Raw genomic sequence first — 16,766 nt, forward strand, 5'->3', positions numbered from 1 at the left:
AAGTGCTCCCTATGTTAAAATGATGTATCTATTGTATCCATGTTTGGCTTATTTGGTTTACTGTCAGTCCCTAGTCTAGTGCACCAGGAGTGCCGGGGCTTGTAAATACAAATGCCGCTCGTGGGCTTGCAGCACGTGTTGTGCCACCCACAGGAGCGGCCTCGTAAAAGAATGTCTACGGATCGGTCATTGCGAGACCCACGTGCAGTCTTGTACTGTCACGCCGGCTGCGCAGGTATACCTACTTGCCAGCCCCTCCAACCTTCCCTTAACTTCATGTTAGTCACCCCTATGGTAGGCCCGTGGGCAGGGTGCATTGTAAGCGTAAGGTAGGACAAGCCTGACCAAGTTGGCATGTCCTGATAGTGAAGTGCCGCCATCTTCGTGCTTCACTATTGCGAGGTAGCCTACTCTCCATTGCTTAGAATGGGCCGCCGGGATTGTTAATACGATGATCCTAGCTGGCTCGGAGAGTACGGTGCAATGTCGAGTTTGGTATCCCTGAACTCGGGGTTTAATTACGCATCCGTTGGTGTGGATGGTTTTTGGACTCTGGGTTCGAAAATAGTACTTTTAGAAAGTGCCTATTTTCTTGTCTAACCATATCTGGTCTCTGCTGGTCTTACGTGTGTGTGACAGGAGCTGGGTGGCTCCAAGAGGTCTGGATGAGTCAGTATGGGATGAGTGGGACATTTACGTTGAGAGTAGGGGGAGAGTAGTTGTTGATAGCCTGCCTTGCCTGATACAATGCTGGCTCCACCTCCTGCCAAGCGACTGGTGGCTCTGTGCCTGCCATGGACGATCCTAGCCCCACCTCCTGCCGGGAGGGCGATAGCTCTGCTCCTGCCAGTATCAATGCTGGCTCCACCTCCTGCGGGGCCTCTGAGGACTCAGCCCGGCTCAATGAATAGGCCAGGTGCTACTGCCTAGCTCCACCCACCACAGACCCAGGATGTTGGGAAACCCCCGGCATAGACAAAGGGATCAAAGACGAAAAGGGGTATAAGAGAAGGACCCCTGAACTAGGAAATCAGATCACTTCTGACAAGGAACCCTGTAACCAAGGACAAGAAGCCTGTTGATCTAAAGGACTGCCTACCCCTTCTGCCAGTGTGCTGTTGTTGGGGGAATCCTGCAGTGCTTCTTTATTTTTGCCAAGGAACCAGGAGAGAGGAACTTTGTGTGTACTCTCACTCTTGCTAAGAAAATCTCCAAGGACTGGAAGAGTGCCAGTCTCCTGCTGAAGTCACAAGGCTAAAGGACTTCACCTGCTAAAAGTGCTATTTGCTGGAAGTGTGAATCCAGCACCTCTGAAAGAACCAGCAACCACGACGATCGGACGCTGGTCCCAACCGACGCCAGCAGCAACGCCAGTGAGTAGGAGTACGGCTCTAACTCCAGAGGACCTCGTGTCTGCCCCGCTGCTGATCGCATCAACCGTGTGCCCTTCGACGCCGTGAGCGCTGCTCACTCTGTGCAACTGCATCATCGACAACGCCTGCTGAGGCCTGATCGACACCGAAGACGCGACGCCTGATTGCTCGACGCCGCTGATCATCGTGTGCTTCATTTTCCTAAGGTACTGTGTTGTTGGGGGTCCGTCTGACTCCAGGCCCGGCGCAGCGCTCCTCGCGGTCGACGCCGAACCTGTGGATTATCTTTGCCCCGGCGTTGTGTAGCTCCCGTGTGAGTTACCCTGTTGCTAAGAACTGTGTTTCCAAGAAGAAGATTGCTTGATACTAAAGACTTTTGTGCTAAAGAAGAAACTACCTTTGAACTATCCCTTTTTCCTTCCTGAACGTATTTATTCCGATTGTGTACAGTTTTGTCGTTATTTGGTCTTGTGCTCAGCCTTATATAAAAATACTTATTTTTATAATACTACGGTGTCGTGTCCATTTGTAGTGTATTCACTTTATTACTGTATGTGGTCATAATTGCTTAACACACAGCCTCTGAGATAAGCCTGTTCTTCTCTGCCAAGCTACCAAGGGGGTGAGCAGGGGTTATCGAAGGGTGTGATCCCCTTGCCCTGACTAGAAAAGGAGTGTCCCTATTTGTCAGAAGTGTATACCTCTGCCAACTAGAGACAGCCGGTTCTAACATTGGATGCAGCGGTGAGGATTTGGACCTTGCATTTATGACCCATGTACAGTGATTAGTGTGCGCTACGTAGTGAAAGCAGACCATAACGCAGTCACAATCTGATTCGGAAGGATCCTATTTTTGTTCTCCGCTTTTCTGAAACTTGATTTTCTGAACACTGCCAGTTTCATCATGAGTGACAACGGAGTCACTGCCCCTGCTATCGTTGTTGTGGAAGAGTTCGAGAGGAGTAAGCTAAAGAAATACAAGAAAGATGAGCTGAAACACTTTTGCAACCAGTTTGAAGTTCCTACCACCGGCCTCTCGAGAAAAGATGATTTTTATAAAGCATTGCAGGCCTGGTGGGAGTCCAGAAATCCCTCTGATGTGGTGGTGGTACCCACAGAGGAAGGGGATGAGGAGGTGCCAGTGAATGGACCTGTGCCCTCTCCCGGAAGCAGTGTTTCCTCCAAAGGTCTTTCCCCTGAAGAAAGAGAAGAAAGGGCGAAAGAGCGAGCTTACAACATGGAGATGGCAAGGCTAAAGATAAATGGGCAGTTGGAGTTAGAAAATGCAAGAGGTAGAAGGGAAGCTGATTTAGAGATCAAAAAGTTGGAGTTTGAGCGAGAGAAGTTAGCTTTGGAGCGTGAAGCCAGGTTGAGGGAACTGGATATCCAAGCTAAAAAGTTAGAGCTGAATCCCTCTGGTGGCAGCATTCCATCCGAGCCTGCAGAAAGTAAGTTTTACTTCCCGAAAGATGTGATCAAAGATTACAATAAGAATGAAGATATTGGTCAATGGTTTAAAGCATATGAGTTAGCATTGTTGGCCCACCAGGTCCCTGAGAAGAATTGGGGAGCGGGGTTGTGGGGTCGCTTTGTGAATGAGGGAAGAGATACCCTGTTAGACATGCCTGTTGCGGATAGGATGTCGTATGCTCATATGAAAGATGCTTTAATGTTGCGATATGGTTTAACCCCCGAGCAGTACAGACAAGCTTTTAGAGAATGTAAGAAGTTGCCTGGTACGACGTGGGTTGAATATGTGTCTTATTTTTGCAGAGCCATGGATGGTTGGGTAAAGGGCAGCAAAGTGGAAAGTTATGAAGCTCTTTATGATTTGTTTGCGTGGGAGCACTTGTCTAATAACTGTTTTCCAGAGCTGCGCCAGCACCTGATTGATAGCAAGATATCTAACCCTAGAAAACTTGCTGAGGAGGCGGACCGCTGGGTCAGTACCAGGGTCCACAAGGGTCCAGTGGGAGACTCAGCCAAAGGTGGGCAGGGTCCCCAGCAGAAGAGTGGGGGGGACAAGGGTAAACAGAAGGAGTCTCAGAAAGGGCCCCAAAGTAATCCCCAAGGGAACCAAGGGAAAGGTTCCCAGCCTCCCCCTGAGAAGAAGCCAGGGGCCCCGACGGGTAAACCTGTTCATAGGGGCCCCCTAACCTGCTACGGTTGTGGGCAGGTGGGACACCGGTTTTATGACCCCCAGTGTCCCAAAAAGGATTCGAATGCACCGCCGCGTGCACCCCCTCGTCAGTTGGCAAGTGTAGCCTTGGGAGGGGAGGAGATGGTTGTCCATGGTGGGAGGGGTCCTGCAGAAATGTCCCTGGTCTCGCTAGGAGACATGCAAATGGTCCCTCCACCCCCTCTGCCTAGTAACACTAGTAAATATAGGCAGTGGGTGACCATTAATGGCCATAGAGTGGAAGCTCTCAGAGACACCGGAGCGAGTGTGACAGCCGTCAAGTGTCACCTGGTGTCCAGAGAGCAGGTGGTTCCCCACGCATTCTACCCCGTGATAGCTGCCGATAACTCCCAGAAAGAGTGTGAGGTGGCTCAGGTTTCCTTTGAATGGGGGGGAGTTTCAGGTACTCTTCAGGTTGCTGTGAGGCCCGCCATGCCTGTCGACTGTCTCCTGGGCAATGATTTGGAAGACTCCCCTTGGGCTAAGGTGGAGCGAGCGGCGCACTTGAAAATGTTGGGTGTGCCAGAGTGGGTGTGTGCAACCACTCGATCCATGACAGCGAGTAAGGGTGTTGATGGGGTCCCGGAGCCTGAAAGTACGGCCCAGGACCCAGCTGTGAAGAGAAGAGGCAGGAGGCGCGGGAAACCGGCCCCCGTTGTTCCCGTGGTCCAGAAGGAGGTAGACCCTGAAGGGGATTCCCTGGAGCCCACCGGGGAACAAATTGCCGAACTGGGAGATCTGCCCGAGCTGACCCACTGGCAGCAGGATGGTGGTCCCTCCAGGGAGGAATTCTGTGCGGAACAGAAAGTGTGCCCTTCTCTTGTGGGCATGAGGCAGCAGGCCTCAGCCCAATCCTCAGGTGACCAGTCAGGGTCACATTTTGTGTACTGGGAGAACGACCTCCTGTATAGCGAGCCTAAGGCTGCTGAACCTGGGTCAGCCCGTGTGCTGGTGGAACCCCAGCGCTTCAGAGCCTTCCTACTGGGTTTGGCTCATGACGTACCGTTAGCTGGACATCTGGGGCAGGACAAGACCTACGACAGGCTTGTCACCCATTTTTATTGGCCTCAGATGCGTAGGGATGTAGACATCCATTGCAAGACTTGTCGCACTTGCCAGGCAAGTGGGAAAAGCGGAAGGAAGCAGAAGGCTCCCCTCCAACCTTTTCCGGTGGTCAGCACCCCCTTTGACCGGGTGGGTATTGACATTGTTGGGCCCCTGGACCCCAAGACAGCCCTGGGCAACAGGTTCATCCTGGTCTTGGTGGACCATGCCACGAGGTACCCGGAAGCCATCCCTCTCAGGACAGTGACGGCCCCCGTGGTGGGACGGGCACTGATGGGTGTTTTCTCCCGGATGGGGTTCCCCAGAGAGGTGGTGTCCGACCGAGGCACCAACTTCATTTCGAACTATATGAAGTCTCTGTGGAAGGAGTGTGGGGTAACCTACAAGTTCACCACTTCTTACCACCCTCAAGGAAATGGGCTGGTTGAAAGATTCAACCGGACCCTGAAAGGCATGATTATGGGTCTTGAAGAACCAATGAGGCGGAAATGGGACGTCCTCTTGCCATGCCTGTTGTTTGCTTACCGTGAGGTGCCGCAGAAGGCTCTAGGGTTCAGCCCCTTTGAGCTCTTATACGGTCACCCGGTAAGAGGACCTTTGAGTCTGGTCAAGGAAGGCTAGGAGCAATCTCCCAGGAAACCTCCCCAGGATGTATACAGTTACATGCTGGCCTTTCGGAACCAGACTCGGCGCTTTAGAGAACTTGCTCAGGCAAATCTGGAGGCCAGCCAGGAGGAGATGAAGCGATGGTACGACCGGAATGCCACTCTGGTAGAGCTTCAGCCTGGTCAGGAAGTGTGGGTCATGTCCCCTGTGGAACCTTGTGCGCTCAAGGACAGGTGGACTGGACCGTTTAAGGTTGTGGAGAAAAAGAGCGATGTCACCTACCTGGTGGACTTGAAATCTCCCAGGAACCCCTTGCGGGTCCTGCATGTCAACCGTTTGAAGCCCCACTTAGAAAGGTCCGAAGTGGGCATGCTTCTAGCTACAGATGACGGAACGGAGGAGGAGAGTGAGCCTCTTCCTGACCTCCTGTATGCTAAAGAGCAAGACGGGTCAGTGGATGGTGTGGTTCTCTCTGACACACTGACCCTTGAGCAGAAACAGGATTGTCGCCACCTGTTGGGACAATTCCCGGATCTGTTTTCCTTGATTCCGGGTGTCACGCATTGGTGTGTCCATGGCGTTGACACCGGAGACAGCCCTCCTGTGAAGCACAAGGCTTACAGGGTGACTGACAAGGTCAGAGCGTACATTAAGGAGGAGGTCTCCAAAATGTTCGTGTTAGGGGTGATTGAGTCCTCTAGCAGTCCTTGGGCCAGCCCAGTGGTCTTGGTCCCGAAGGCTGCAGCGCCTGGTGCTTCACCAGAACTCCGGTTCTGCGTGGATTACCGAGGACTCAATTCGGTCACGAAGACTGACGCGCACCCCATCCCCAGAGCTGATGAGCTCATCGATCGGTTGGGGGCTGCCCGGTACCTTAGTACGTTTGATTTAACGTCGGGGTACTGGCAGATCGCCTTGACTGATGGGGCAAAAGAGAGGTCAGCATTCTCCACACCAGATGGGCTATACCAGTTCCGGGTGATGCCCTATGGGATGAAGAATGCCCCTGCCACCTTCCAGAGGTTGGTCAACCAGGTCTTGGCTGGGCTGGAGGAATTCAGTGCCGCCTACCTGGACGACATCGCAGTGTTCAGCGCCAGCTGGGAGGAACACTTGCGCCACCTCCAGGAAGTGTTGTTGGCCCTGCGCGGAGCAGGCCTCACAATCAAAGCCAGTAAGTGCCAGATTGGGCAGGGTTCTGTGGTGTACTTGGGGCACCAAGTAGGGAGCGGCAAGGTGGCCCCCCTACAACCCAAGATTGATACCATCCTGGCTTGGGCACCGCCCAAAACCCAAACTCAGGTGAGAGCCTTCTTAGGACTCACGGGTTACTACAGGAGGTTTGTCAAGGATTACGGCAACATTGTGCACCCCTTGACTTTGCTGACTTCCAGGAAGCAGCCACGAAACGTGATCTGGACTGATGCCTGTCAAACGGCCTTTGACACCCTGAAAACTGCCATGTGCACAGCACCTATACTCCAGGCACCCGACTTTTCGAAAGAATTCATTGTTCAGACGGACGCTTCAGAGCATGGCGTGGGGGCTGTTCTAGCTCAGGTGAATGAAGAGGGCCGAGACTTGCCTGTAGCCTTCATCAGTAGGAGGTTACTGCCCAGGGAAACGAGGTGGAGTGCGATAGAGAGAGAAGCATTTGCTGTGGTTTGGGCGCTGAAGAAGCTAAGACCCTACCTGTTTGGGACTCACTTCCGGGTTCAGACAGACCACAGGCCCCTCAGATGGTTGATGCAAATGAGGGGTGAGAATCCAAAACTGTTGAGGTGGTCCATTGCTCTACAGGGGATGGACTTTACGGTGGAACACCGCCCTGGTACAGATCACGCCAATGCTGATGGTCTGTCCAGATTTTTCCGCCTTAGTGATGAGGACTCCCTAGGTTAAGGGTAGTTCTCCCCACATTTCAGCTGGAGGGGACACGTGTTAGACCTGACATCATTGGCTTGAGTCTCTCCTCCATTTTTTCTGTTTGCCTCTACTGTTTTACGATGTTTTGCTGGTATATGCTTTGGGCGCCGTGTCACTGCTGATCAGTGCCATAGCGCAAGTGCTCCCTATGTTAAAATGATGTATCTATTGTATCCATGTTTGGCTTATTTGGTTTACTGTCAGTCCCTAGTCTAGTGCACCAGGAGTGCCGGGGCTTGTAAATACAAATGCCGCTCGTGGGCTTGCAGCACGTGTTGTGCCACCCACAGGAGCGGCCTCGTAAAAGAATGTCTACGGGTCGGTCATTGCGAGACCCACGTGCAGTCTTGTACTGTCACGCCGGCTGCGCAGGTATACCTACTTGCCAGCCCCTCCAACCTTCCCTTCACTTCATGTTAGTCACCCCTATGGTAGGCCCGTTGGCAGGGTGCATTGTAAGCGTAAGGTAGGACAAGCCTGACCAAGTTGGCATGTCCTGATGGTGAAGTGCCGCCATCTTCGTGCTTCACTATTGCGAGGTAGCCTACTCTCCATTGCTTAGAATGGGCCGCCGGGTTTGTTAATACGATGATCCTAGCTGGCTCGGAGAGTACGGTGCAATGTCGAGTTTGGTATCCCTGAACTCGGGGTTTAATTACGCATCCGTTGGTGTGGATGGTTTTTGGACTCTGGGTTCGAAAATAGTACTTTTAGAAAGTGCCTATTTTCTTGTCTAACCAGATCTGGTCTCTGCTGGTCTTACGTGTGTGTGACAGGAGCTGGGTGGCTCCAAGAGGTCTGGATGAGTCAGTATGGGATGAGTGGGACATTTACGTTGAGAGTAGGGGGAGAGTAGTTGTTGATAGCCTGCCTTGCCTGATACAATGCTGGCTCCACCTCCTGCCAAGCGACTGATGGCTCTGTGCCTGCCATGGACGATCCTAGCCCCACCTCCTGCCGGGAGGGCGATAGCTCTGCTCCTGCCAGTATCAATGCTGGCTCCACCTCCTGCGGGGCGTCTGAGGACTCAGCCCGGCTCAATGAATAGGCCAGGTGCTACTGCCTAGCTCCACCCACCACAGACCCAGGATGTTGGGAAACCCCCGGCATAGACAAAGGGATCAAAGACAAAAAGGGGTATAAGCGAAGGACCCCTGAACTAGGAAATCAGATCACTTCTGACAAGGAACCCTGTAACCAAGGACAAGAAGCCTGTTGATCTAAAGGACTGCCTACCCCTTCTGCCAGTGTGCTGTTGTTGGGGGAATCCTGCAGTGCTTCTTTATTTTTGCCAAGGAACCAGGAGAGAGGAACTTTGTGTGTACTCTCACGCTTGCTAAGAAAATCTCCAAGGACTGGAAGAGTGCCAGTCTCCTGCTGAAGTCACAGGGCTAAAGGACTTCACCTGCTAAAAGTGCTATTTGCTGGAAGTGTGAATCCAGCACCTCTGAAAGAACCAGCAACCACGACGATCGGACGCTGGTCCCAACCGACGCCAGCAGCAACGCCAGTGAGTAGGAGTACGGCTCTAACTCCAGAGGACCTCGTGTCTGCCCCGCTGCTGATCGCATCAACCGTGTGCCCTTCGACGCCGTGAGTGCTGCTCACTCTGTGCAACTGCATCATCGACAACGCCTGCTGAGGCCTGATCGACACCGAAGACGCGACGCCGGATTGCTCGACGCCGCTGATCATCGTGTGCTTCATTTTCTTAAGGTACTGTGTTGTTGGGGGTCCGTGTGACTCCAGGCCCGACGTAGCGCTCCTCGCGGTCGACGCCATACCTGTGTATTAACTTTGCCTCGACGTTGTGTAGCTCCCGTGTGAGTTACCCTGTTGCTAAGAACTGTGTTTCCAAGAAGAAGATTTGCTTGATACTAAAAGACTTTTGTGCTAAAGAAGAAACTACCTTTGAACTATCCCTTTTTCCTTCCTGAACGTATTTATTCCGATTGTGTACAGTTTTGTCGTTATTTGGTCTTGTGCTCAGCCTTATATAAAAATACTTATTTTTATAATACTACGGTGTCGTGTCCATTTGTAGTGTATTCACTTTATTACTGTATGTGGTCATAATTGCTTAACACACAGCCTCTGAGATAAGCCTGTTCTGCTCTGCCAAGCTACCAAGGGGATGAGCAGGGGTTATCGAAGGGTGTGATCCCCTTGCCCTGACTAGAAAAGGAGTGTCCCTATTTGTCAGAAGTGTATACCTCTGCCAACTAGAGACAGCCGGTTCTAACACATAGCATAAACCTTCCTCCCTTAACTTATCAGATCACTGAATTGCTATAGTGTACCATAACCTCAAATAATTCCTGTGAGAAGGGTTCGCTATCTCTTGGCCGCCAAAGAGATCTTTCTATCCAAGTCCTCATATAGGTGCTAGAGTTGTGTTGTGAGTACCAGCAAATGAGGCATAGGATTGAGAGAAGTCAGCTAGGTTGAAATCTAAATTGAGATTATAATTTTTAGTGAGCTTTAGATTTTCACAATATTAGATACCCCATAGTACTAATTGACGCTTTATAAAAATATTTTTTTGGTAGTGTTGCATTTCTTTGGAAATATTCAAGTTCTAAAAATTGACTTACAGTGGACTTTTCCATCTGCAGATTATACTGAATGGCCAGCAGAGGCAGTGTTGCAGAGGAATATTTCTCCGCTTGCTGAGAAAAAAAAAAAAGAAAGCTCATTCCTCAGCCTTCTCCATGCCTCGATCAATCTATATGGTAAGGCAAAATCTCATGTAATCATTTTGCCATTAATAAAAAGTTCATAGCATCTGATGGCTCTCAGTGCCTTTTAGTGGGGTCTTCCGCATAAATATAATCTTCCAAGACGGTAGCAATATGGATGACACTAGGGCCATCATGATAGTTTATCAAAGACTTTGACTGTCTATGTGGCTGACAAAATCTTCTTTAGATACTAGTGCAGGCAATATGTCCTCTGAGGTAATTACCATCTTTCAGGCTGGAATGAGGTGTCTAAGGTTAGAGCAATTGACTTACTTTTAGATGGAGGGAAGCTATTTAACCTGTTTCCCTGCTCTCTGTGAGTGGGACTCTGATACTCAAGATGGACTGCTTTTTAGGTTTCGGCCTGGCCGTAGCACTGCGAGTGCTACGCCCAGGGCGAAATCTAATGTTAGAGACAGTATGGGGCTTCGTCCCGCCTCTGTCTTTCATTGGCTGGCTCCATAAATGGAGGCTAGCCATTGGAAGAGAGTGGCTGTCAATCATTCTTTCCCCGTCGGAACGCGATTCGGGGGCGTTTCCGTGTCTTTTTTTAAGTCCCGCCCTCTCCTCTTCGCTGGAATTTTACCTTCCAGCCAATGGGAAGGGGAGAGCACGAAAAACACGCCCCCGAATCTGCCGGCCCGGGACACCCACGTCATCATTCCCCGCTAATGTACTTTGAAACTGCCCTGAAAGATGTTCTTGGAAATCTAGAATACTTAACTATAACCCTTTGTAATAAAAATATGCGGAAAGTCAAAGCACTCATCAATAAAACATTTTAACCAAGTGTTGGATTTAGCATTACCCGGGAGTGCTAAACGACGTAAAAAACATAAGGTCCAGGCAGAGTGGCCACTCGCACGCGTTTTGTGAATGGCGTGGGTAACGCAGATAATTTACGTGAGCTGCGCAGATTAAAGCTGCTGCTCTCTAATCTGGTGACACGCGGCACCTGCAGGCTGCCAGGCCCGCTGATCAAAGACGAGCCCCAGATCAGCCTCTTATCAGAGCTGCGGTACATGGAGAGGGAGGGCGATCAAAAGAGCCCGAAGCCAGGCCCTGCTGCGCAGGACACCGAGCAGACTGGCCTTTGTCCTCACTCAGCACTCGGGAAGCTCGGTACCTGTGCGGCCGTCGCCTGATCGAACCAGGTAAACGCCCGGGAGAGGAAGGGCGGCAATGTCCCGCTTTCCAAGCAATGTATGCGAAGGGGCTCACTTAATCAATCGCCAGACTCGAAAACGCACCAGCACCTAAAACTCGCAGAGACCCACGCAAACAATCAAACCCACACAAGCTCATACTGCACAAGTGCCAATGAGCAGAAACGTAAACACACAAATACTCTTTCAACGCGCGCGCACACACAGATCGACACAACATCGACAAATACACAGATGAATACAAACATAAATCCAAATCGAGGAGGCTGCAAAGTGGTAGAGTAAAGGAAGAGAACACACAAACATGACCGGAGCCCCACACTGACTTACATCCAGATGCAGAGACACACACAAAACACACGCGCAGTAGCATGCCTCGTGACGTGATACCATACAACGCTTGTGGCATGTTGCTCTGAAGTGGTCTATTGCTTCAGCCAGAGTATTTCCTTTGAATGCACCAAGACCACTAATCACAGCAAGTGAAAACCTGAAACTTCCACTGGCAGCCCCTCCGCGGTACTCAGTCGATAGTCCAGCCGGCATTAGATAAGTGGGGGCGCCCGTCAGAAGCGCCTAGGCCGGTACACTACACGCCTAGACCCGCAAAAACGCCAGGCTCCGATAAGGCCTTTCTTTAGGTATTTGGTTTCAGACCACTGGAAGGCCTTTCCCCTTATTATGAGTCCTGGCCGAGGAATACCGCCCTGCAGACAGTTTTAAAGAATGTCCCAATTCACTTGCAGCTGAAACACCGCGTGTACCGCGAGCAATAAAAAACATTGTTTAACGTTTTTTATACTCTGCTCGGGTAGTAAATAATGCTGACAGCAGTTCAGGCTAACTGCAGACTGGTAGGAGGGTTAGAAGCTTTTCAGCTGGCGCTTGAAAAAACCGTTTTTCCCCCTTTGTTTACACTTGAGCCTTTCTTGACTATGAGGAAAGGCGTGACCCCCGCTACATAGTTTTCATGTGCATTTACAACACAGCGAGTTAAAACTTTCGTTGCTCTTAGCTTTGTTGACATTCCAGGAGCGTGTTTAATAGAAATGTTTACATATTGTGTGTGATCTCCTAAATGAAGGCTGCGTTCCGTGTGTCACTGTGATTCATTGCTACCTGAGCACAGCTCTCTGCTGCCATAAGGTAGAGGCAGGGGCAGTGACGAGCATTCCCACCCAGTGAATGTCTGCAGCTGAGCACTGACCTGTGCCCGCCGAGAGCCCGGGGACGGGGAACAGCTTCAAAGCAGTTGGAGCACCTGTCAAACATACGTTTTATAACTTTACTAAGGAGAATAGGCATCAGGAGTGCAGCAGGTGCAGTGGCACAAGGGCCTAGAGACCTGAAGGGTACACTTAACCCTGCTCGTTGCTGCATTTTGCTAGATGTTCTGCAGCCAGGGGACTCATTTCCCTTGCTTGCAAACTTAGTATGCCTTGGTATTTTTATCTAAGTCCCAATTCCAGGGAGATGTGTTGGTAATTGTCTCAGTCTCAGGGAGATTTGTCCAAGGGATTATCGAATCATCAATTTCAGAATACTCACTAATACTCCAGATTTCCCTGTAATGGATACAATTACCCACAGTGTGCCCTGTAATATTCTAGAGACCACAAATTCCATTGAGATTTCTAGAACTACTTCTATAGGTCACGGGAAAGGATAGGTCTGCCCAATAATCTTCTGACATTGACACAAGCACCAGCAGAGTTTTCCTGCTCACCTTCACAGCCACTATGTGATATCACCTCTTCAGCCTTTGTGATGGCAACATATATCACAGAACTCGCGTTGGCACTAAAGTGTGAGGTGGCATCTGTATTCATCATCCTGTGGAATATTTTAGGGAACTGCCCATTGCTTAACAGAAAAAGGCTTCACATTAAAAACAGTATTTAAACATATTGAGTAATGTACTACTAAGGAATATTTAAAATCAATTTAACATGTAATGTCACGAATTGCTGTAACATTCTGTAAATAATCTATATGTACATTTGACTAATGGAACCAATGGTATAAGCTTTTTCATTCACTTAGAATTGCCCTTTTAACTTGACTTTTATACTTGCTTTCTTTTCACTCTATCCCGTACCAGCAATTCATGGTGAATTGAGAATATGGAAATTCATACAAGGACGCTTTCCAAATTATTACTCTTAAGTCACCAGGATTGTCTAATTAATTCTTTCATTTCCCAGAATCATATAACTCAGCAGTCAGCATGTGGTTCATCCTTTCTGCACTTTAGTTAATGATTCAGTTGTGGTATAGACACTTATATTTTGCCATCCAGTTGCTCTTAAAACACTGTTTCATTTTTAGTTCAAAGCAAACCAGACTCACAGCCTACCAGACAGTGCAGCTGTCTGGTTTGCTAAAGATATGATGGCGACATTCAGAAAGTTGACCTAGGAATGCATTCCGCTCGTTGATTGCGAGTGACTTTGTGGTTTGTAACTCACAATTTCTTGCTTTCTATTTGCTGGTTTATGTGCTTTAGGTTCTCCAAGTTCAGTTGCTCCCTCTCATTGCCTAAAACCTGTTGATTGTATTCTTCCAAAAACTCTATTTCTGGAAACAAGCCTTTAAATGTTGTTCCTATCTTGTCACATTTGCTGTGCATTTGAAGACTGAGGTCAAATGTCAGATACTGTCTTCACCAAAGGGTGCTAGTTTAGTTTTCTTTCTCTGACTTCAAAGTGAGAGGATTTACCTGAAAATCTTGCTGGATACTGGGGGTAGGAAAGAGTTTTGTTTCTTGCACAGGACAACATTTAAATGAAGTATGTAAGTATTTCAGAATATATCGGAATTAGGAACACAAATTAAGCATTTTTTTAAGTGTGTTGGAATCATATACTTTAATATGATCAAAATAAATCAATAAACTAGGTGATGCAATTTCAACACATTTTAGTTTGTGCACTGTATAGTTTTAATAGTAAAATTGTATGACTGTAAACATTTGTCTGTAATGGCAGTGCGCTACTATACCGTGCATACTCCGCTCTACGCCAATCTACTCTCCACCATTCCACACCACTGCACTCTACTCTGCACCACTCCACTTTACACCACTCCACATCACTGCACTCTGCATCGCTCCACTCTTTGCCACTACATTCTATGCCACTTCACGCTATGCTGCTCTAATCTACCCTGTACCTCTCTACTCTATGCCAATGCACTGTTTGCCTCTCTACACCACTTCACTCCTTGCCACTGCATTCTACACCGCTCTACTCTAGGCTACACCTATCTGCTCTGCACAACTCCACTCTGCACCACTGTACTCTATGCCACTCTGCAACACTGCACTCTACGGCACTGCACTATTAGGCAGTATACTCTATGCCAATGCATTTTACACTGTAACATTCAGGCCTATGCCCCTGCACTTTACACCAATCCACTGTACGCCACTCTAATCTACTCAGCACCACTGCCCTCTATGCCACTGCACTTTGCACCACTTTACTCTACTCCATTACACTCTATGCCATGCTATGCAACTGCTCTCTACCCTGCACTACTCCACACTACGCCACTTCACTCTACTCTGACGCAATCTACTCTATGCCACTGCAGTCTACGCCACTACACTCTTAACCAGTGCACTCTATGCCAATGCACTTTGCACCACTTTACTCTACTCAATTACACTCTATGCCACGCTATGCAACTGCTCTCTACCCTGCACTACTCCACACTACGCCACTTCACTCTACTCTGACGCAATCTACTCTATGCCACTGCAGTCTATGCCACTACACTCTTAACCAGTGCACTCTATGCCAATGCACTTTGCACCACTTTACTCTACTCCATTACACTCTATGCCACGCTATGCAACTGCTCTCTACCCTGCACTACTCCACACTACGCCACTTCACTCTACTCTGACACAATCTACTCTATGCCACTGCAGTCTACGCCACTACACTCTTAACCAGTGTACTCTATGCCAATGCAGTCTACACAGCTGCACTCTGTCACTGCACTCTATGCCATTGCACTCTACTCTGCATCAATGTATTATGCGCCACTCTACTACAATCTACCATTGCACTCTCACACTCTACTCTGCAACACTGCTCTCTCTGAACTCTGCCATTCCCCTCTGCACTACTCCACTCTATGCTACTCCATTATACTACATTGCACTCTAGGCCACTGCACTCTGCTGAACTATACTCTACTCTGCACCGCTCTATGCTACTCTACTCTGCACCACTGCAGTCCATGCCATGCCATTACACTGTACTGTGCTCTCTATTCCGCACTCTATGCCACTCGACTCTACTTTGTGCCACTTCCCTCTGTATCACAAAAATCTACACCACTCCACACCACTCTACATCACTCTACTCTAAGCCACTTTACTCTACGCCCTGCACTCTGTGCCACTGTACTCTGCGCCACTCCACTCTGCACAGCTGCACTCTACTGTGTACTGCTCTAATCTATGTTACTGCCTTCTATGATGCTGCATTGTATGCTGCTGAATTCAACACCACTTAACTCTGTGCCACCATACTCTGCAACACTCTGTCAATGCACTCTACACCTGTCCACTCTACTCAGTGCCGCTCCAATGCATGTCACTATACGCAACTCAACACCATGCCACTCCTATACACAACACTCTCTGCCACTCCACTTTGTAACACCCTATCTCACCATTCCACTCTACGCAACTCTGCTGTACTTAACTCACTTTTTGACATGCTGAACAGCAGCCACGCTGGTGAACAACATGGCTGAAACACATTGGCAAAGCTAAAAGCTCTAGCATGGGCAAGACCTATTGGTTTTGCCAATTGTGTTTTCGACTGTTATGTCAATACATGAATCCTTAAATGTTGCAAGCTTTTAAAAGTAGTGCGGGTGACCAAATCTAAATATCTGCAGACCCAAGTATTGACTGACAATGAGAGAAGAGCATGTTGACAGAGAAGATTTATGATTCTTGACAGTGAAGGCATGACATCAAATCTGACTACTAAATAGTAATAGTTTGGGGCCCCTTTGCATATTGTTTTTTTTGAAAATGTAATAACATAACGTAACATTACATAACATATTATAATTGCAATAACATGAAACATAAAAGAGCATTAAATAACGCACAACATGAAATATAGCTCATACCATAAAACACAACCAAGCACAAAACACTTGTAATATCGTAACACAAAAAATATAACAAACAATATTTAATAGCACATGTCAGAAAACATAATGCATTACACAAAAACAACAAAACATAATAGGACACACCATAGTTTACCATAGTAGAGCACAGCACGAAGATCTATATTTGAACAAGCTTCAAGCCACCCTTTTTGGAAAATTCATGTAACATGGGTGTAATGTCCTATATTGTTTTGAAGACCCTTTAGCCACCAGATGGGGACAGGGATTGAAATTTACAGCCGTGAAAACTTGACTGCATGTTTCTTGCAGCATATTAGTCCCAGCAGTAGCTAGTGTCTCAGGTCTTTTTGAGAGTGCTGTTTCTGAAGGCCTGTCGCCAAAGGGGTAATTCAATGTTTGGCCGTATTGCCCGACCCCTACAATAACTGGCACGACTCCAGTTTGTCTAGTACATTATCTTTCTTCATCCAGTATAGTCCTGAGGAAGATGGGGGAGTAGAGGAAGATTTCCACCGAAACGTGTGACAGCGTTTTTAAAACTCGCTGT

This window comes from Lissotriton vulgaris, chromosome 2_1 (assembly GCF_964263255.1).
Source record: "Lissotriton vulgaris chromosome 2_1, aLisVul1.2, whole genome shotgun sequence".
NCBI classification, from domain to species: Eukaryota; Metazoa; Chordata; class Amphibia; order Caudata; family Salamandridae; genus Lissotriton; species Lissotriton vulgaris.